Genomic DNA, 16,164 nt, shown 5'->3' with positions numbered 1-16,164 from the left:
TGAGTTAAAAATGTCTACATCCATTTATTTTAATAAATATTTTGTAAAAGTCAAGTCAAGGTCTTAAATTATCATATTTCTCAACATGTCAGGTGGCATTACTGGCGTACATATTAGCTTCCTCTTGAATGAATAAACAATATTTATTAAAACCGAACAGCCTTTTCTCTTTTCCTGGATTTCATTTCTGAGAGGGCATTTACCTACATTCTGTTCAGCCACAGCCTTCTTGGATAATCCATGGTATAGTTTCAATCATTTAGCTGTTTTATTGCTGGTCTAGGAGTTATGAACAAAACCCCTAAAATACTTTCATGTAATAAATATTAATTATCCATGAAAATGGAAAGCATTAACGGCTCTCTCTACCCATGGATTAATTGCAAGGTTTTGTTTGTTTGTTTGCTTATTTGATTGATGCTGGTCCTACTTTTCACTTTTATCTCAAAAACTTATACTGTAAGAGGCTTACAGTATAAGTTTTTGAGATAAAAGACTAACTTGGATCATATAACACCCATATTGAAAAATTTTCATGGGCACACGGTTTATTTCTAGGCATGATTAAAAGTGCTAGTCATGAAAAATGCATTTTAGAGTGTCTGAAAAACCACAATTTATTTATTTATTTATTTATTTATTTGGTACACTTGTATACCGCTAATATCTCAGCCTGTACGGCGACTCATTGCGGTTTACAGCATATTTAAAAACTACAATATTCCAATTTAATATAAAATTACACTATAAAATACATACATATACATACATAGTATTGGGCCACCAATACAGACCAGAACATCTCATAATTAAAGTCACAATCCAATTCGTCGTCCGAGATTGCTAATCCATGATCAAAACATCATCAAGTCAAGTTAGCCAAAAACTTGCTGGAACATCCAAGTTTTAAGTTTTTTCCGAAATGCCATTAGCGAGGTGGCTGATCTTATTTCAGTAGGGAGGGCATTCCAAAGCCGGGGGGCCACCACAGAAAAGGCCCTATCTCTCGTACCCACGAGCCGCACCTGTGAAGCAGGTGGGATAGAGAGAAGGGCCTCTCCTGAAGATCTTAGGGTCCTGGTGGGCTGATAGGGCGAGATGCGTTCGGATAGGTATGTAGGGCCAGAACCGTTTAGGGCTTTAAAGGTCAAAGCCAGCACTTTGAATTGGGCTCGGTAGCTAATCGGCAGCCAGTGGAGCTGGTACAGCAGAGGAGTTGTATGCTCCCTGCGCCCTGCTCCTGTTAATACCATGGCTGCCGCCCGTTGGACTAGTTGGAGCTTCCGGGCCGTCTTCAAAGGCAACCCCACGTAGAGAGCGTTGCAGTAGTCAAGGCGGGATGTAACCAGAGCGTGGACTACCATGGCCAAGTCAGACTTCCCAAGGTATGGTCGCAGTTGGCGCACGAGTCTTAACTGTGCGAATGCTCCCCTGGTCACCGCCGAAACCTGGGGATCCAGGCTCAGCGATGAGTCCAGGATCACACCCAAACTGCGAACCTGTGTCTTCAGGGGGAGTGCGACCCCGTCTAACACAGGCTGTAACCCTATACCCTGTTCGGCCCTACGACTGACCAGGAGTACCTCTGTCTTGTCTGGATTCAATTTCAATTTGTTCGCCCCCATCCAGACCGTCACAGCAGCCAAGCACCGGTTCAGGACTTCGACAGCCTCCTTAGTAGCAGGTGGAAAGGAGTGACAGAGCTGGACATCATCTGCGTACAGATGACACCGTACCCCGAAACTCCGGATGATCTCGCCCAGCGGCTTCATGTAGATGTTGAACAACATGGGGGACAGTATTGAACCCTGAGGAACCCCACAAAACAACGGTTGTGGGGTAGAACAGGAGTCCCCCAGTAACACCTTCTGAGACCGACCCTCGAGAAATGACCGGAGCCACTGCAGAGCAGTACCTCCGAGACCCATTCCCGCGAGGCGTCCCAGAAGGATACCGTGGTCGACGGTATCGAAGGCCGCTGAGAGGTCGAGTAGCACCAACAGGGACACACTCCCCCTGTCGAGCTCCCGACGGAGATCATCAACTAAGGCGACCAAGGCTGTCTCTGTACCATGTCCCGGCCTAAAGCCAGACTGTGCCGGATCTAGATAATCCGTGTCTACCAAGAATGCCTGGAGTTGTGAGGCCACCACACGTTCCATGACTTTGCCCAAAAAGGGAAGATTGGAAACAGGCCGATAGTTTACCAATTGAGTGGGGTCCAGTGATGGTTTCTTCAACAGCGGTTTTATCACAGCTTGCTTTAAGCTGGCTGGAAAGATGCCTTCCCGAAGGGAGGCATTAACCACCACCTTAACCCACTCGGCCAATCCCCCTCTGGCCTCCTTTAGAAGCCAGGATGGGCAGGGGTCTAGGATGCATGTGGTAGCTCTCATTCCTCCAAGCACCTTGTCCACATCCTCGGTTTGAACCAATTGAAAAGAATCCATCAAAATTGGACAAGCAGATGCTCGTGTTACATCCTCAGAGACTGCCGTTAATATGGTGTCCAGTCCAGAGCGGATCAAAGCGACTTTGTCTGCAAAGAACCGAGCAAAAGCTTCACAGCGAGCTGCTGAGTCATCAGGGCACCCATCCTGAATGGAGGGTTTTAATAGGCCTCTGACAACTCGAAACAGTTCGGCCGGACGGTTCTTTGCAGACGCAATAGTGGCCGCAAAGAAAGTTTTCTTTGCGGCCCTTATTGCCGCGGCATATGACCTTAAAAAGGACACAAACCGTGTTCGGTTTGGCTCGCTCGGATCTGAACGCCACACGCTCTCTAGTTCCCTCTTCTTTCGCTTCAACACCGCCAGCTCCTCAGTGAACCAAGGGGCTGGTTTAGTTCGGCTACTTGAGAGGGGACGTTCTGGAGCGATCGTGTCTATTGCCCTAGTCATCTCCCCATTCCAGAGAGCGACCAGGGCATCAACAGGATCACCAACCGAGGTGGCGGGAAAATCCCCAAGAGCCATCAGGAATCCTTCTGGATCCATAAGCCTCCTGGGGCGGACCAATTTAACGGGTCCTCCACCTCTGCGGAGGTTAGGGGGTGCAGCAAGTCTAAAGCTGACCAGGTGGTGGTCGGTCCATGGCAACGGAGAGATGGATAACTCCTCAACACCGCCACCTTCCTCCCATCCCTGACAGAAAACCAAGTCCAATGTATGTCCAGCACTGTGGGTGGGGCCAGATACTTGTTGGGACAGCCCCATGGTCACCATGGTAGACATGAAGTCCTGAGCCGCTCCCGTTAGGGCAGCCTCGGCATGGACGTTGAAGTCCCCCAGCACAAGCAGCCGTTGGGACTCCAACGCCAGGTCCGAGACTACCCCCGCTAGCTCAGGTAGGGAGACTGTAGTGCAGCGAGGTGGACGGTACACTAACAGAATCCCTAATCTGTCCCGGTCACCCACCCTCAGGTGGACGCATTCAAAATTTGTTGACTGCGGGATGGGGGTCCTGGTCAGAGAAATGGAATCTCTGTAGACTACTGCAACTCCGCCTCCCCGCCCTCCGGATCTCGGTTGGTGCTGCACAGAGAACCCGGGTGGACAAAGTTGGGTCAAATTTACGCCTCCCGCTTCGTCCAGCCAGGTTTCTGTGATGCACGCCAGATCTGCCCGTTCATCCAGAATTAAGTCCTGGATGAGAGTTGTTTTACCGTTGACAGATCTGGCGTTCAACAGCACCACTTTCAATCCAGAGGGCCCGCCATCCTGGTTACACCTACTTACCGTATCAGGAGACCGATTTGGAATTACTAATGTTCTTCGACGTTCCCTAGGCCGAATTGGAGGTCTCCCTTTCCCGTATCTCCCCATCCCCACCACGACTTCTATGGGGGCTCCTCGGTTAACGGAAGCCTCTCCCTCCTCCATGACGCATTTGGTACCTGTGATAATAGACCAAGGATCATTGCGATTTGCATGCCATGTTACAATTTCAGTTTGCCATGGCTTTGTTTTCCAAGTGTTCCCTGGTCCTGTTGAATTATATTCGAGTTCCCCGGTGCTATCCCATTTCTTATAACCCACATATGCAATTAGCAACCAAATTAGCAGATGCCAAGGAATAGATGGTAACATGGGTAGTAGTTGTTCAGCACAATCAGGGGCAAAAATTGAGCTCTTCAAGTACAGATGGAAACTTATTCAGCACAACACAATAGAACAATTCAATGTATGTTGTGTCAATAGGTTCACTGCAGGGTCAATACAGACTGGGATAATGCAGTGCCAAATGGAATATTTTTCATCATCGTAGACAAACCCTCAGTCCCACCATCTTCATAAGCACCTTTAGTGAGGACATAGAAAAGAACCTTCTTGGTGGCTGTTCCAGATGAGAAGAGACTGGCATTTCCTCTGCTCTCCTTCCACTGAGAAGCAACAACCTTTTGTTTGAAGAAGTATTTGGTGCCTAAGGGTGCATCTACACTGCAGAATGAATGCAGTTGGGTGTCTCCTTAGCTGTTAAGGCTCAACACTATGAATTACTAGGATTTGTAGTTTGGTGAACCACCAGAGCTCTTTGGCTCTGAGAAAGTGAACAACCTTGTAAAACCACAACTGCCATAGTTACAGAGAATTGAGTCGTATTTCAAATCTAGAAATAAATATATACATATAGACCTGTAATTGTACCTTATGTATACAGATGTTCTAAAGGTTCCTGTTTAATCATCTAGTTGATTTACTTTGAACAGTTTATGCCTATTGTGTTACTCTCCATTCTTGTTGCAAACTGCTGCATTTTCTTATCATTATACAGGAACAGATGGTGAGAAAAGTGGGGTAACGTCTTTAAAGGTCCTGAAACGATGTACGGTCTTAAGCTGGGGAAATCAAGTTAGTACGAAGAACCCATCTTCCAAGATATTAATGTTCTTGAAAAGCACACTTTTCATAACTGCAATTTCTTCAGATCATTAAATCCAGACCTTGAACATCTGCTTATAGATGGAAATACTCCTCTTTGTTTTACAAGGACAGAGTTTGAGATTCACTGCATTTTGGAAGGAAATGGACATCAGTGAGGACAGAACATATATTAATAGGAATGCATCTGAAACACAGATGTCCTCCTTCACCAAAGTTAGGTGGTTGGTTATTTCACACATCTGCACATCCCTATTGCATCCTAGGCTAGATTCTATTTTGTCTTGGGGTTTTTTGTGTAAAGATGTAAACTTTTGACTTTGTACAGTGGCAGCTTCCTTGAGTCTGATAAAACAGTCACATTGGGAATGCTTGGCTTGTAAGCTTTGCATGCTATTTTGCTTTTCAGAAATCTTACCAAAGTGATTGTTTCATCTTCTTTGCATGTGCAGCCATACACAGCATTTAACTTTCCTTCAACATTTTAGTGTCATTATAATTGCATCATCCATGTACTTGCTCTAAAGGTGGGATCATTGATGTTGAAACAAGATAACAGTTTAACTGCATGATCTTCCTATACTAATCCCTTGTCTGATTCATATTTTTATATTCCATTGGGCACCAATAAATGTAAGACTCAGATATTAATTTATATGCAGGCTGGATACTATAATCACACAATTCTGCTTGTTCAAATCTGTCAGCATGTGCTTCTTTTGAAATTTACTGAATGTGGTTCAGACAGAAAACATCTCCAGAATTTCTTCATGAGCTTTTTAACTTTCTAGAAAGGAAGTCACAAGTCTGTTTTGCCAAATAGTATCACACTTTTCTTCTGAGTCTGAAAAAGTTTTTAGGGTTAGGCATGCCATGTTGATTGCCTTTGAGATACTTTACCATACCTAATACCTTGTGCTGGATGATGTTGTAGAGTCAATGTTTTTGAAGCAGACATCTAATACCTAACCCTCCCAGACCTCACAGATTCCAGAAAAATGTGTTTTACATCCTGCACTTGAAAGTGAGAACTAGAAATGAGCACCTCAAACTGATACATATTCCTTTAACATCCTCCTTTCTCTTGTAGTTAAAAACCAATCACAAAAAGGTAAAGGTAAAGGTTTCTCCTTGACATTAAGTCTAGTCGTGTCTGACTCATCTCCATTTCTAAGCCGAAGAGTCAGCTTTGTCTGTAGACACGTCCAAGGTCATGTGAGTGGCATGTCTGCATGGAGCACTGTTACCTTCCTGTCAAAGCAGTATCTATCAATCTACTCACATTTGCATGTTTTCGATTTGCTAGGTTGGCAGAAGCTGGGGCTAACAGTGGGAGCTCACCCAGTTCCTCAGATTCAAACTGCCACCCTTTCAGTCAGCAAGTTCAGCAGCTCAGCGATTTAACCTGATGTGCCACCGGAGGCTCCTAATAACAAAAAACTCATCCTTTTTTACCCTCCTTTTTTACAAATACTGAAAACTGGGAAAGAAATGTGTTTCTTTGATCCAGAAATCTGTAAGCATTCTGAATTTGATCTTGTGACCTTCAGAGGAGATTTTAGATTCAGAAATTCAGGTTGCAATGTTGCCTAATGTAAAGCATATCCTATGCAGCAAAAGAATACAATGATAGACTTGACAGCAACTTGTTAATATGAAATTAAATATGTGCATTATTGGTGTGGCATCAGCTGGAATTTATTGTTATCTTTCCCCTGGGTTTAAGTAGGTTTTCCACACTTTTAGTCTCATTAATTTGTTCTATGCACAGGTTTTGTGAAATAGCATTATTACTGGTTACTCTTTTTAAATAGTACCAGGAATTAATAGCTATAAGAAATACAGGATTTTTTATAACTGTTAATTCCAGACCTTCAGCTTTTATTCTTTGTTTCTTGTTGTGTGCCTTTAAGTAATTTCATAGGGCTTTCTTAGCAATATTGATTCAAAGGAGATTTGGCCTATAGCTTCCTCTGAGGTTGAAAGATTGTGGCTTGCCTAAGGTCACCCAGTCAGTTTCCATGGCTGAGCAAACATTCAAACCCTGGTCTCAATGGATAATCCAATGCGCAAATCATTACACCACACTGGACTTTCCCTGTTTTCTTTATCACTGCTTTTATTACAGACAATTTAAGACTGCTTTTATACCACTATTTAGGCTTAAATCCATTGTGTGCAAAATGCCTTCTAAATTTGGGACTAACTATTCGCTATCCAAATGCATGACTGATGACTCAGTAGAGATGGCTTTTTTGCAGCAGGACTCTATCCAGCATTATTTAATTTTGTTTAAATCCTTCTCCCTCACACGGCGAAGACTATATCATCTTCAAAGTCAGGTTTGTTAAAAGACTTTCCTTTCCAAGAAGAAAGAAAAGAAAAAGAACAGAGATTTACTTTTGTGATTCTTACGGTTTTCTCATAGATAAGCCCTAAATGAAACTCGCTTGCTGTATAGACATAGAAGCATACAAATGTTTTCTTTTATCTATCTTTCTGAGCACTGAAGCGACTCTTTTGAATTTCAGAAGAAAAGACACCTCCATGACATTTTAAGGAAAGCTCACTAACTATTGTTCAGTAAGGATTACCATATTTTATTGTAGTTTATATTTCATTTATAAGTGTAAAGATTTAATTAAATTTATGAAGTCATGGCCAAAGTGGGGCATTCAGTTTTTGCCAACTTCTCCTCCTTCTTGAGGGTCCCACAATCTTCCAAAACCAGCAGCTGGAATCCTGTAAGTACATGATTTTAGCATTCACATTTTCTCCCGAATTTTGCAGTAGTGGCATAAGAAGGCAGAAACATTAATTTCTTTGAAGCTTGGATATTTAGAGACAGATACCTATAGAGCCATTTTTAACAAGCTTGACTAGCTGCCAATGAAGGGCAGGATGAGTGAGTTCATTCTCCACTTGAGTAGCAATACCTTCCATACATAAAGCAGGACCTCTGGATCCAAGCCAGCCCCACACAGACGATTTCCCTAATGCCTTCATTCTTTTAGAGCCACTGCACTCATGGTCTTTTCAATATTTTTTCCTCTCTAAGACCAACACATAATTTAAGGGGTACATTGATTTAAATGTACACAAGGACAGCCATTCATTTCTGTTGGCAATCATTGTTCTTCTGCAGGTTAGCATCTTTCTTTAAATCTCCTGACCCTCACAAGCAAGAGACCTCCTTGGGTTCAGCCTTCACATTATGAAACCTCCTTCCACAAGAAGCTGGGCTGGCCCCTTCCCTGTTGTTTTTCTAATGACAGGCAAAGACTGCAGGCAGGCTTTCTGAAATGGATTGGCTGCTGAGAAAGTAGATTTTAATGGATTGGCACAGTACTTTTTAATTGGCGTGTCTTGGAACTCCTTTTAGTCCAGTAGTAATGTTTTAATATTATACTTGGTTTATTGTGTTTGGCCATTTTAACATTTCTTATGTATTCTGAATGCATGTATCTTTGAACAAAAGAAAGAAAGAAAATTGATTTCAAAATATTTCAACTTGTTTTTGATATGAACTGCATTCAGCTTCAGTTCTGGGGCTAAGACAGGATAAATATGTGAATGATAAACATTGTCCGGGTTCACGAAAAGTTTCATCTGAATCCTGCATCTGTTTACTGCATTTAGAAGGTTTAAGAGCCTAAAGCTATACTGCTTCATCATAAGAAAAATGTATGTCACACAGCATTAGGTAGTTTTTAGCTTTTTAAAGATCAAGCAAGACTTAGAACATAAGAATATTAAAGTAGCCACTTGCCTTTGGCATATCTTTGCCAACATTATAGAAATTTAATTTACTAAAATGTACTGACCACTGGTTTTTCTACCTATGTGAATATAGCTCATCTGAATGAAACAATGTCCTTAACATCTGTATCTTTTCATGGATCCAAGCCAGATGAGACCGATTAATATTAATCAGATTTTATATATGCCCTCTTCTAAGGGCAACATCATGCAATGTTCATGTAATAATCCAATGCATAGATTTTTTTTTCTTTTAGACTAGAGTTCATGGTAAAGCTGCATGGTGGAAAATAGGACACTGATTTCAAAGATCCTCTGCCAAATTGGATATTGGAGAAAAGGCCCGGGTCTAATGGGGTATAAGTCCTGTGAGGATTGACTACAGGGTATTCCCGGTAAAATAACATAAAATATTACTGGACTGCCATACCTCCTCTCTGGCAGCTCTCCTGTCATGTAGAAATGACACACCAGGGGGTAGGGGGAGGCTGAGGTGGAAAATCACTCCTGGACGTTGCCCAGGGGACTCCCAAATGTTTTACCATCCTGTGGGAAGCTTCTCTCATGTCCCCGCATGAGAAGCTGGAGCTGACAAACGGGAGTTCACCCCACTCCCTGGATTCGAACAGCCAACCTTTTAGTCAGCAGTCCTGCCAGCACAAGGGTTTAACTCATTGCGCCACTGGGGGCTCCACGACTTTGATTTCTTAAAGTGAGAAGGTACTGAGGAGCCTTATAAACAAGGTGAAAGAAGAAAGTGCAAAAGCTGAGTTCCAGTTAAACATCAAAAAAACCAAGATTATAGCAACCAGATTGGATGAAAACTGACAAATAGTGAGAGAAAATGTGAAGGCAGTGACAGACTTTGTATTTCTAGGCACAAAAATTACTGCGGCCAGGAAATCAGAAGACATTTACTTCTTGGGAAGAGATCAATAACCAATCTCAATAAAATAGTGAAGAGTAGGGACATCACACTGGCAACGAAGAACCACATATTAAAGCAATGGTATTCCCCATAGTAACCTACAGATGTGAGAGATGAACCATGGGAAAGACTGAGTGAACGAAGATAGATCCTTTTGAGCTGTGGTGTTGGAGGAAAATTCTGAGAGTGCCTTGGACTGCAAGAAGATCCCAACCAGTCCATACTCCGGGGGGGGGGGGGGAGCCTGACCGCTCACTGGAGGGAAAGATATTAGAGGTAAAGATGAAGTACTTTGGCTACATAATGAGAAGACAAGAAAGCTTGGAGAAGACAATGATGCTGGGGAAAATGGAAGGAAAAAAGAAAGAGGGACTGACCAAGGGCAAGGTGGGTGGGTGGTATCCTTGAAGGAACTGGGTTGACCTTGAAGGGTCTGGGGGTAGTGATGGCCAACAGGCATGGGCTAGTCCATGAGGTCACGAAGAGTCAGAAGCAACTAAACAAATAAACAACAAAAACCATTATCATTGTTTTAAAATTAAGTTGATACAACTTATTCCTACGCATGTTTACTCACTGTGTTCAGTAGGAATTTCTCTGTGCTAAATATGCTTAGAGCTGCAGTTTCAGATAATTAAAGTTGAAAACCATGTCAGATATATGAACATAGAAAGCTTGCATAGGAATCTGAAAATAAGTAACTGCATTGCAAAGTCATTTTCCATTCAAATACTTTGAAATTAGTTCTTCCCATAATTATTTATTACTTTACAAAGATGAAAACTCTTTTCTCTCCTTAAGAAAGAATGGCAATAGCAGTAAGTGTGGTTTAATGTTCTGTAACAAGGATATAAAGATAGCAAGTAAGACAGACTTTAAGGAAAATGTTAATTATCTTAAACTTAATTACAGCAAAGTGCATGATAGGAATATATAAAAAGCCTGAAATGCAGCCAAAGCAGCTCCCGAGTTTATTTTAAAACATTGTTGCATGTTAATAATAACTTGTATTATGGTCTACTGTTGCAACAGTAATTAATGGTTGTATTTTATTGGATTTGCGAATACTTTACATGTACCATACCAGGGCAAGTTTTTTTTTTTACTTAAAAAAACCAAGCTTTGCTATTTAAAAATCTAGTGCTTGAGGGAAATGATTAGATGGTAGACTATTGTATTGGTCATGAAAATTCTGCAAATTCTCCAGGTTGGGAACTTAGGGCCCTTCCAAACAGCCATATAACCCAGATTATCAAGGTAGAAAATCCCACAATATCAGCTTTGAACTGGGATATCTGAGCCCACACTGCCATGTATTCCAGTTCAAGATAGATAATCTGGGATTTTATTCAGCTGTCTGGAAGGGGCCATAGAAAGTCTCTCAGAAGGATATGTGTAAGGTGACATTGCCACTTATTCCCAGCGCTTACTCTCCCTCCCCAACCCCCACCCCAACAATAAAAATAGTTGAAGGCACATTCTGTAAATGCCCTTCAGCCCTACTCTTCGTCAATATTTGGATAAAGTCTTTGAGAGAAGGATTTCCTGATGAGCACGAAACTCACCTGACCTTTTTTCTAGTTCCATGCCCAAATATTTATTCATACTCTTGCAAATAATTTGCAGCCCTTTTACACTATAGAATTATAACATGATAGTTCCACTCTCGCTGCCAGGGTTCCATCCTGTGGAATTCTTGGATTTGCAATTTAGTGAGGCAACAGAGCTATGTGCCTGAGAACTCTAAATACCTTTCTCAAAACTTCCAACTCCATGTTGCATAGGACAGAACCACAGTAGTTAAAGTTGAATAAAGCATTTTTATTTTGTATTATATTGAGCCTGTGTACTCCTTGACCATTGGGATTATGCTTGAGAGCAGTGAGGGACAAGTGCCCGGTGAGATGTTGGATTTCTCTTTGCTGACATGGCTGAGAAGCCAGTGGCTGCTTTGTGCATTTTACACTAGGTTCTGTGAGCTATTTCTTTTAAATCCAGAAAATTGTTTTGTTGCTCCTCATATGTGGGGACTCTACTTTCTTCTTATTATTGTCAGGATATAAAACAACATGCAAACCCAACATAATGGGATTCAAACACTTTGCTGTAAAAAATGGCCAGATATGGGGGGTAGTGGAAAACATTTCTATCTAGATGTTGTGATGATAGTTTTATGGGGGCAGTATACTATTATGTGTTGTGAACTGTACATTCTGACATTGTGAGTTCATTGATTCCATTTTGTTAGGGTAACATTTTGATGTTTCTTGATGTTGGAAATTTTCTGGTGTTTCCAGGAATCCTGTTAGTATGGCTTCCAGTTTTACATCATGTGGGAGAGGGTCACAGTATTCCAAGGAGACAATGTTTTAAGATGTGTGGGTGGATGGTATTCTTGGAGTCAGGAGTTCATCAGGTCCAGGAAATAAATGGAGAACGGGAAAATATCCAAAGAGGAATTCAAATGAATAGCCAGAGCAGGTAGGGAGAAAGTTAGAAGTCCTAAAATGTACAATGTGCTCAGGCTTAATAATGAGGTTCAAAACAATAAAAGGGTTTTTTTTTAAAAAAAAAATGTGTCTGTGGCAAATGGAAGGAAAGAAACTATAAGAAAGGAGATTCCATCTGAACATTAGGAAGAACTTCCTGACTGTGAGAGCTGTTCAGCAGTGGAACTCTCTGCCCTGGAGTGTGGTGGAGGCTCCTTATTTGGCCCACAAGGTATCTTCCAACTCTATGATTCCATGAAGTAGTAGGGCTTCTTTGTAGAAAGATGGGAAAATTCTAGTAGTAGATACAGGAATGGTAAACATATTCAACACCTCTTTTGCCTGGGTCATCTCCCATACAGTAAACACTGCTCTCCTTGGAGCAAATGCTGCAATAGTGGGAAATACAACACAGAATAGGTAAAGATGTTGTACAGCAATACCTGACTGTTTTTAACAATGCAAGTCTCCAAAACCAAGTGAATTATATCCAGGGATGTTAAAAGACCCAGCAGAAGTAAAAGCTTTGGAAACTATACCTTATGAGGAGTAGTTTAGGGACCTGGGTATGTTTAGCATGGAAAAGAGAAAGTTAAGAGGTATCATGATAGGCACATTTAAATATCTAAAGGTTGTAATTTGAAGATGGAGCCTCACTTTCTTCTGTTCTAGAGACTAGAATATGGACCAATTGACTCAAACTACAGGAAAAGTGATTCCACCTAATCTATCGGAAATACGTGATGACCTCCCGGCTCTGGAACGCACTCTCCAGGGAGATTAGACAGCCACCTACCCTGACAGCCTTTAGAAAAAGTTTAAAAACCTGACTTTTCCAATGTGCCTTTGGGGACTGAAATACCAATTTCCATGCCATGCCCTGTCCCAAGTCCAACTTGTCTTCCTGATGTTCTTCACCTTATCTCTCCGTTGAAGTTTTATTCCACTGTTATCCCGTCCGAGCCCCCTCTTAAATCATAGCACTTCTACCTATCTCACCTATGGGTTTTATCAATTTCTATTCACTTTTAGTCATGGGCCTCACTCACTTTGTCTAATTTTATTACTATTTTATCATTTGTCTTTTACTTATGATTTTGTTGTTTTTTATTTTACTATGTTATTACTAAGTATTTTATGTGATGTATTGTTTTGTTTATATGTTTTTTGCTTCATTGTAATTTCGTTTGGGCTTGGCCTCATGCTAGCCACCCCAAGTCCCTTCAGGGAGATGGTGGCAGGGTATAAATAAAGTTGTTGTTGTTGTTGTTGTTGTTGTTGTTGTTATTATTAAAAGCTGTTTGAGAATGGAATCAGTGTGGTGGAGTCTCCTTTGGAAGTTTTTAAAAGAAGCTAGGTAGCCATCAATCAGGAGTCCTTGGATAGTACATTCAAGCATGGGTTGGGCTGGATAGACCTTGTGAACTCTTACAACCCTATGTTTCTATGATTCAGATATTGTGTTCTTCTGTCCCCTCTTAACCTGCATACTTACTGGGCCACTGTGCAGGAACGTACCCTCTGTCTGCCACCCTTGGCCCCTATCCTAATTAAAGCATAGGATTGCTGCCTAGGCATTGCATGTACCTGCAAAGCATTATCATCCCTAAACAGGACCCATTGAACTCTAGAATAACTGCAAAGATTGTAACATTCAAGTTTAATTGCTGCCAAAGGTCATCTCCAAAACCCCCCACTACTGTATACTAATATCAACAGGGAAGAATAGCACAGGAATACAAAATTTAATGATAAAAACAAAACAAAAAATGATTGAATCTGCATCAAGTATTTCCCTAAGTGTGATAAGAACTACATTTAAATTTAACCCAGCACAGAAATAGGAACAAAGGGAACTAGATTGGCATAACCGGGTTACCAACAGAAGTCCAAATGTTCCTCTCTGTCTTTTCCTATTGTTTTAATGAATTCAATATATTTTAGCCAATGCAGAATATGCTGCAGCTGTGCAACAGATGGCATTTCTCTGACTAGGACATGAGACAACAGAGGAAATAAAGCTTTAGCCAGCAGATTCAAATGGGCTGAATATACTGCAAGAAAAAAACAGAGTGCATAGAAATAAAAAGAAAGGTTGTAGTGAAAATGACACACTTAGCACTATTAGCCCTGGATATTAGTTGAAATCCTACCTATGTCACTTTTTTGACTTTTGTTGGGGGTGTGGACATGGTGGTAAGTACAACCTCAGAAGCAAAGTAAGAAATAGGAAAGGCACGAAACATCAGAGGAAGTCTGGTATGTAAACGGTTCCGGCCCAGCTTACCTGTCCGAACATATCTCCCCCTATGAAACATCTCAAAGATTAAGATCTTTTGAGTGGTCCTGCTCTCAGTCCCACCTCCTTCGCAGGTGCAGTTGGTGGGAACGAGAGACAGGGCCTATTCAGTGGTGGCCCCTCAGCTGTGGAACTCCCTCCCCAGTGATATTAGATCAGCCCCTTCCCTCCTGACCTTGGCTTTGGGATCAAGCTTTTGGCAAATAACACAGTGCAATAGATGGACTTGGATTTATGAGTAATGATTACTGGAATGGCCTGACTTTTATTGTGGATAATGTGATTTTATAGTTGGAATTGCAATATTTTATGTGTTTTAATGTTCCTAATCTCATTTACATTTTAATGGAAATACTAATTTAATTGTATATTGGATGTATATTGTTTTTAAGACATTGAATTATTGCCTTTGCTGCAAGCTGTCTTGAGTCCCCCTCGGCATCAGGAAGGTGAGATATAAATATAGTAAATAAATAAATATGTTGGACTGATAAAGCAGTTCTTTTTTTCTTTCTTTGCATAAAGAGGAGTAGGATTACAACCATTGTGTCTAGGTGTATTTTCTGTGCAGTGGCACGGTCTCTTGATAGTGCATAATATATACTAATAGGGAGATATTGGAAGGATAAGCATATTAAGATTATTTATTATTCCAATTTGAGAAGCAAATGTTAAATCAATAGATCTAGTAGACAATGTGAATCATTGTATATTGTGTGGTCAGTGATCAAGATGATGTAGCACAATCAAATTAAAAATTGCTTTTTGTGGATTTCTTTTTTTTATACCAAAACTGTTCCAAATCATGGAGAGTATGTGATTCAATATTTCCTACACACACACTCTTCGCAAAATAGACCACTCTTTGGTTCTTTCAATGTTCCTGAAAAATACACATAATGACTGTTGGTTTTATACAGTATATGAGAGTCTGCACTTTTTGTAGAGTTGAGCAGCAGTGGGAAGGGAAGGCAGACAACATCTGCCTTCTCAAATGTGTTTTCTTTTTTCATGGCTGCTTTGGAGCTTTTTCCCCACTCCTGCTAATGCTATGCCATTGTACTGGGATAGTTTACCAAATGGATTCTGGTTTTCTCCATAGAAAGGATAAAAATTGTTCTCAAATGTTTGGTCCTTGTGGGGTCCACAGTACACTACTGATATCTACTTCAGACCCTGCTCTGTTAGAAATACACATTATCTCTTTCAGTTACAGTAACATGCATCTGTGACATGCAAAGCTATGACATTAAATCCTATATCATTTAATTAAAAAGTCACACATGAATATGTATCTTTCCTGTGAACGTTCTACAGCTTCTGATTCTTTCCTGTTAAAACTGACACATTCCAATTTGTTCAGCCTGAGGAAGTAGACAAGATCCTTAGAAGTGTGATGGTATTTCCAATCTCAGCCCTTGTCCATCATGGTTCAGCAAAACTGTGAACCATGAGAATGGCAAAGATCATAAATGCTTCTGAACAAGAAGATAGTATGTTGACTTTTTTACAGAACACAATTATGATATCTTTTTTTTAAAAAAACAAAACAACAATTCATTTTACTCTTTTAGCCTGGACAATTATTGACCAGTCCCCCTATGGGAGACAAAGTGCACAACTATGTAGTTGTAATTCATGTCCTTAGATGATGTAAATGTTTCTGGATGAGTTTAAATCTTGACTGCTACAAACCTGGCAGAAAACCTATAGAATCATGAATAATACTTTTGGAAGAGCCCTCATGGTCCATCCAGTCCAGTCCAACTCCCTGCCAAGCAGGAAAAAGTCATTCAAAGCACCCTCGAC

At 41.0% G+C, this 16,164-nt stretch overlaps 1 protein-coding gene across 2 annotated transcripts in view; it reads left to right on the top strand.

Annotated features, from left to right (window-relative positions):
- Positions 1–16,164, top strand: part of SASH1 (SAM and SH3 domain containing 1) — a 655,322-nt gene that overhangs the window by 372,845 nt on the left and 266,313 nt on the right. The gene's annotated exons all lie outside the window — the stretch shown is intronic.

The sequence above is a fragment of the Anolis sagrei genome, chromosome 1 (assembly GCF_037176765.1).
Source record: "Anolis sagrei isolate rAnoSag1 chromosome 1, rAnoSag1.mat, whole genome shotgun sequence".
Taxonomy (NCBI): Eukaryota; Metazoa; Chordata; class Lepidosauria; order Squamata; family Dactyloidae; genus Anolis; species Anolis sagrei.
The sequence above is the reverse complement of the archived record's forward strand: the minus strand, read 5'-3'. Positions and strand labels throughout refer to the sequence as shown.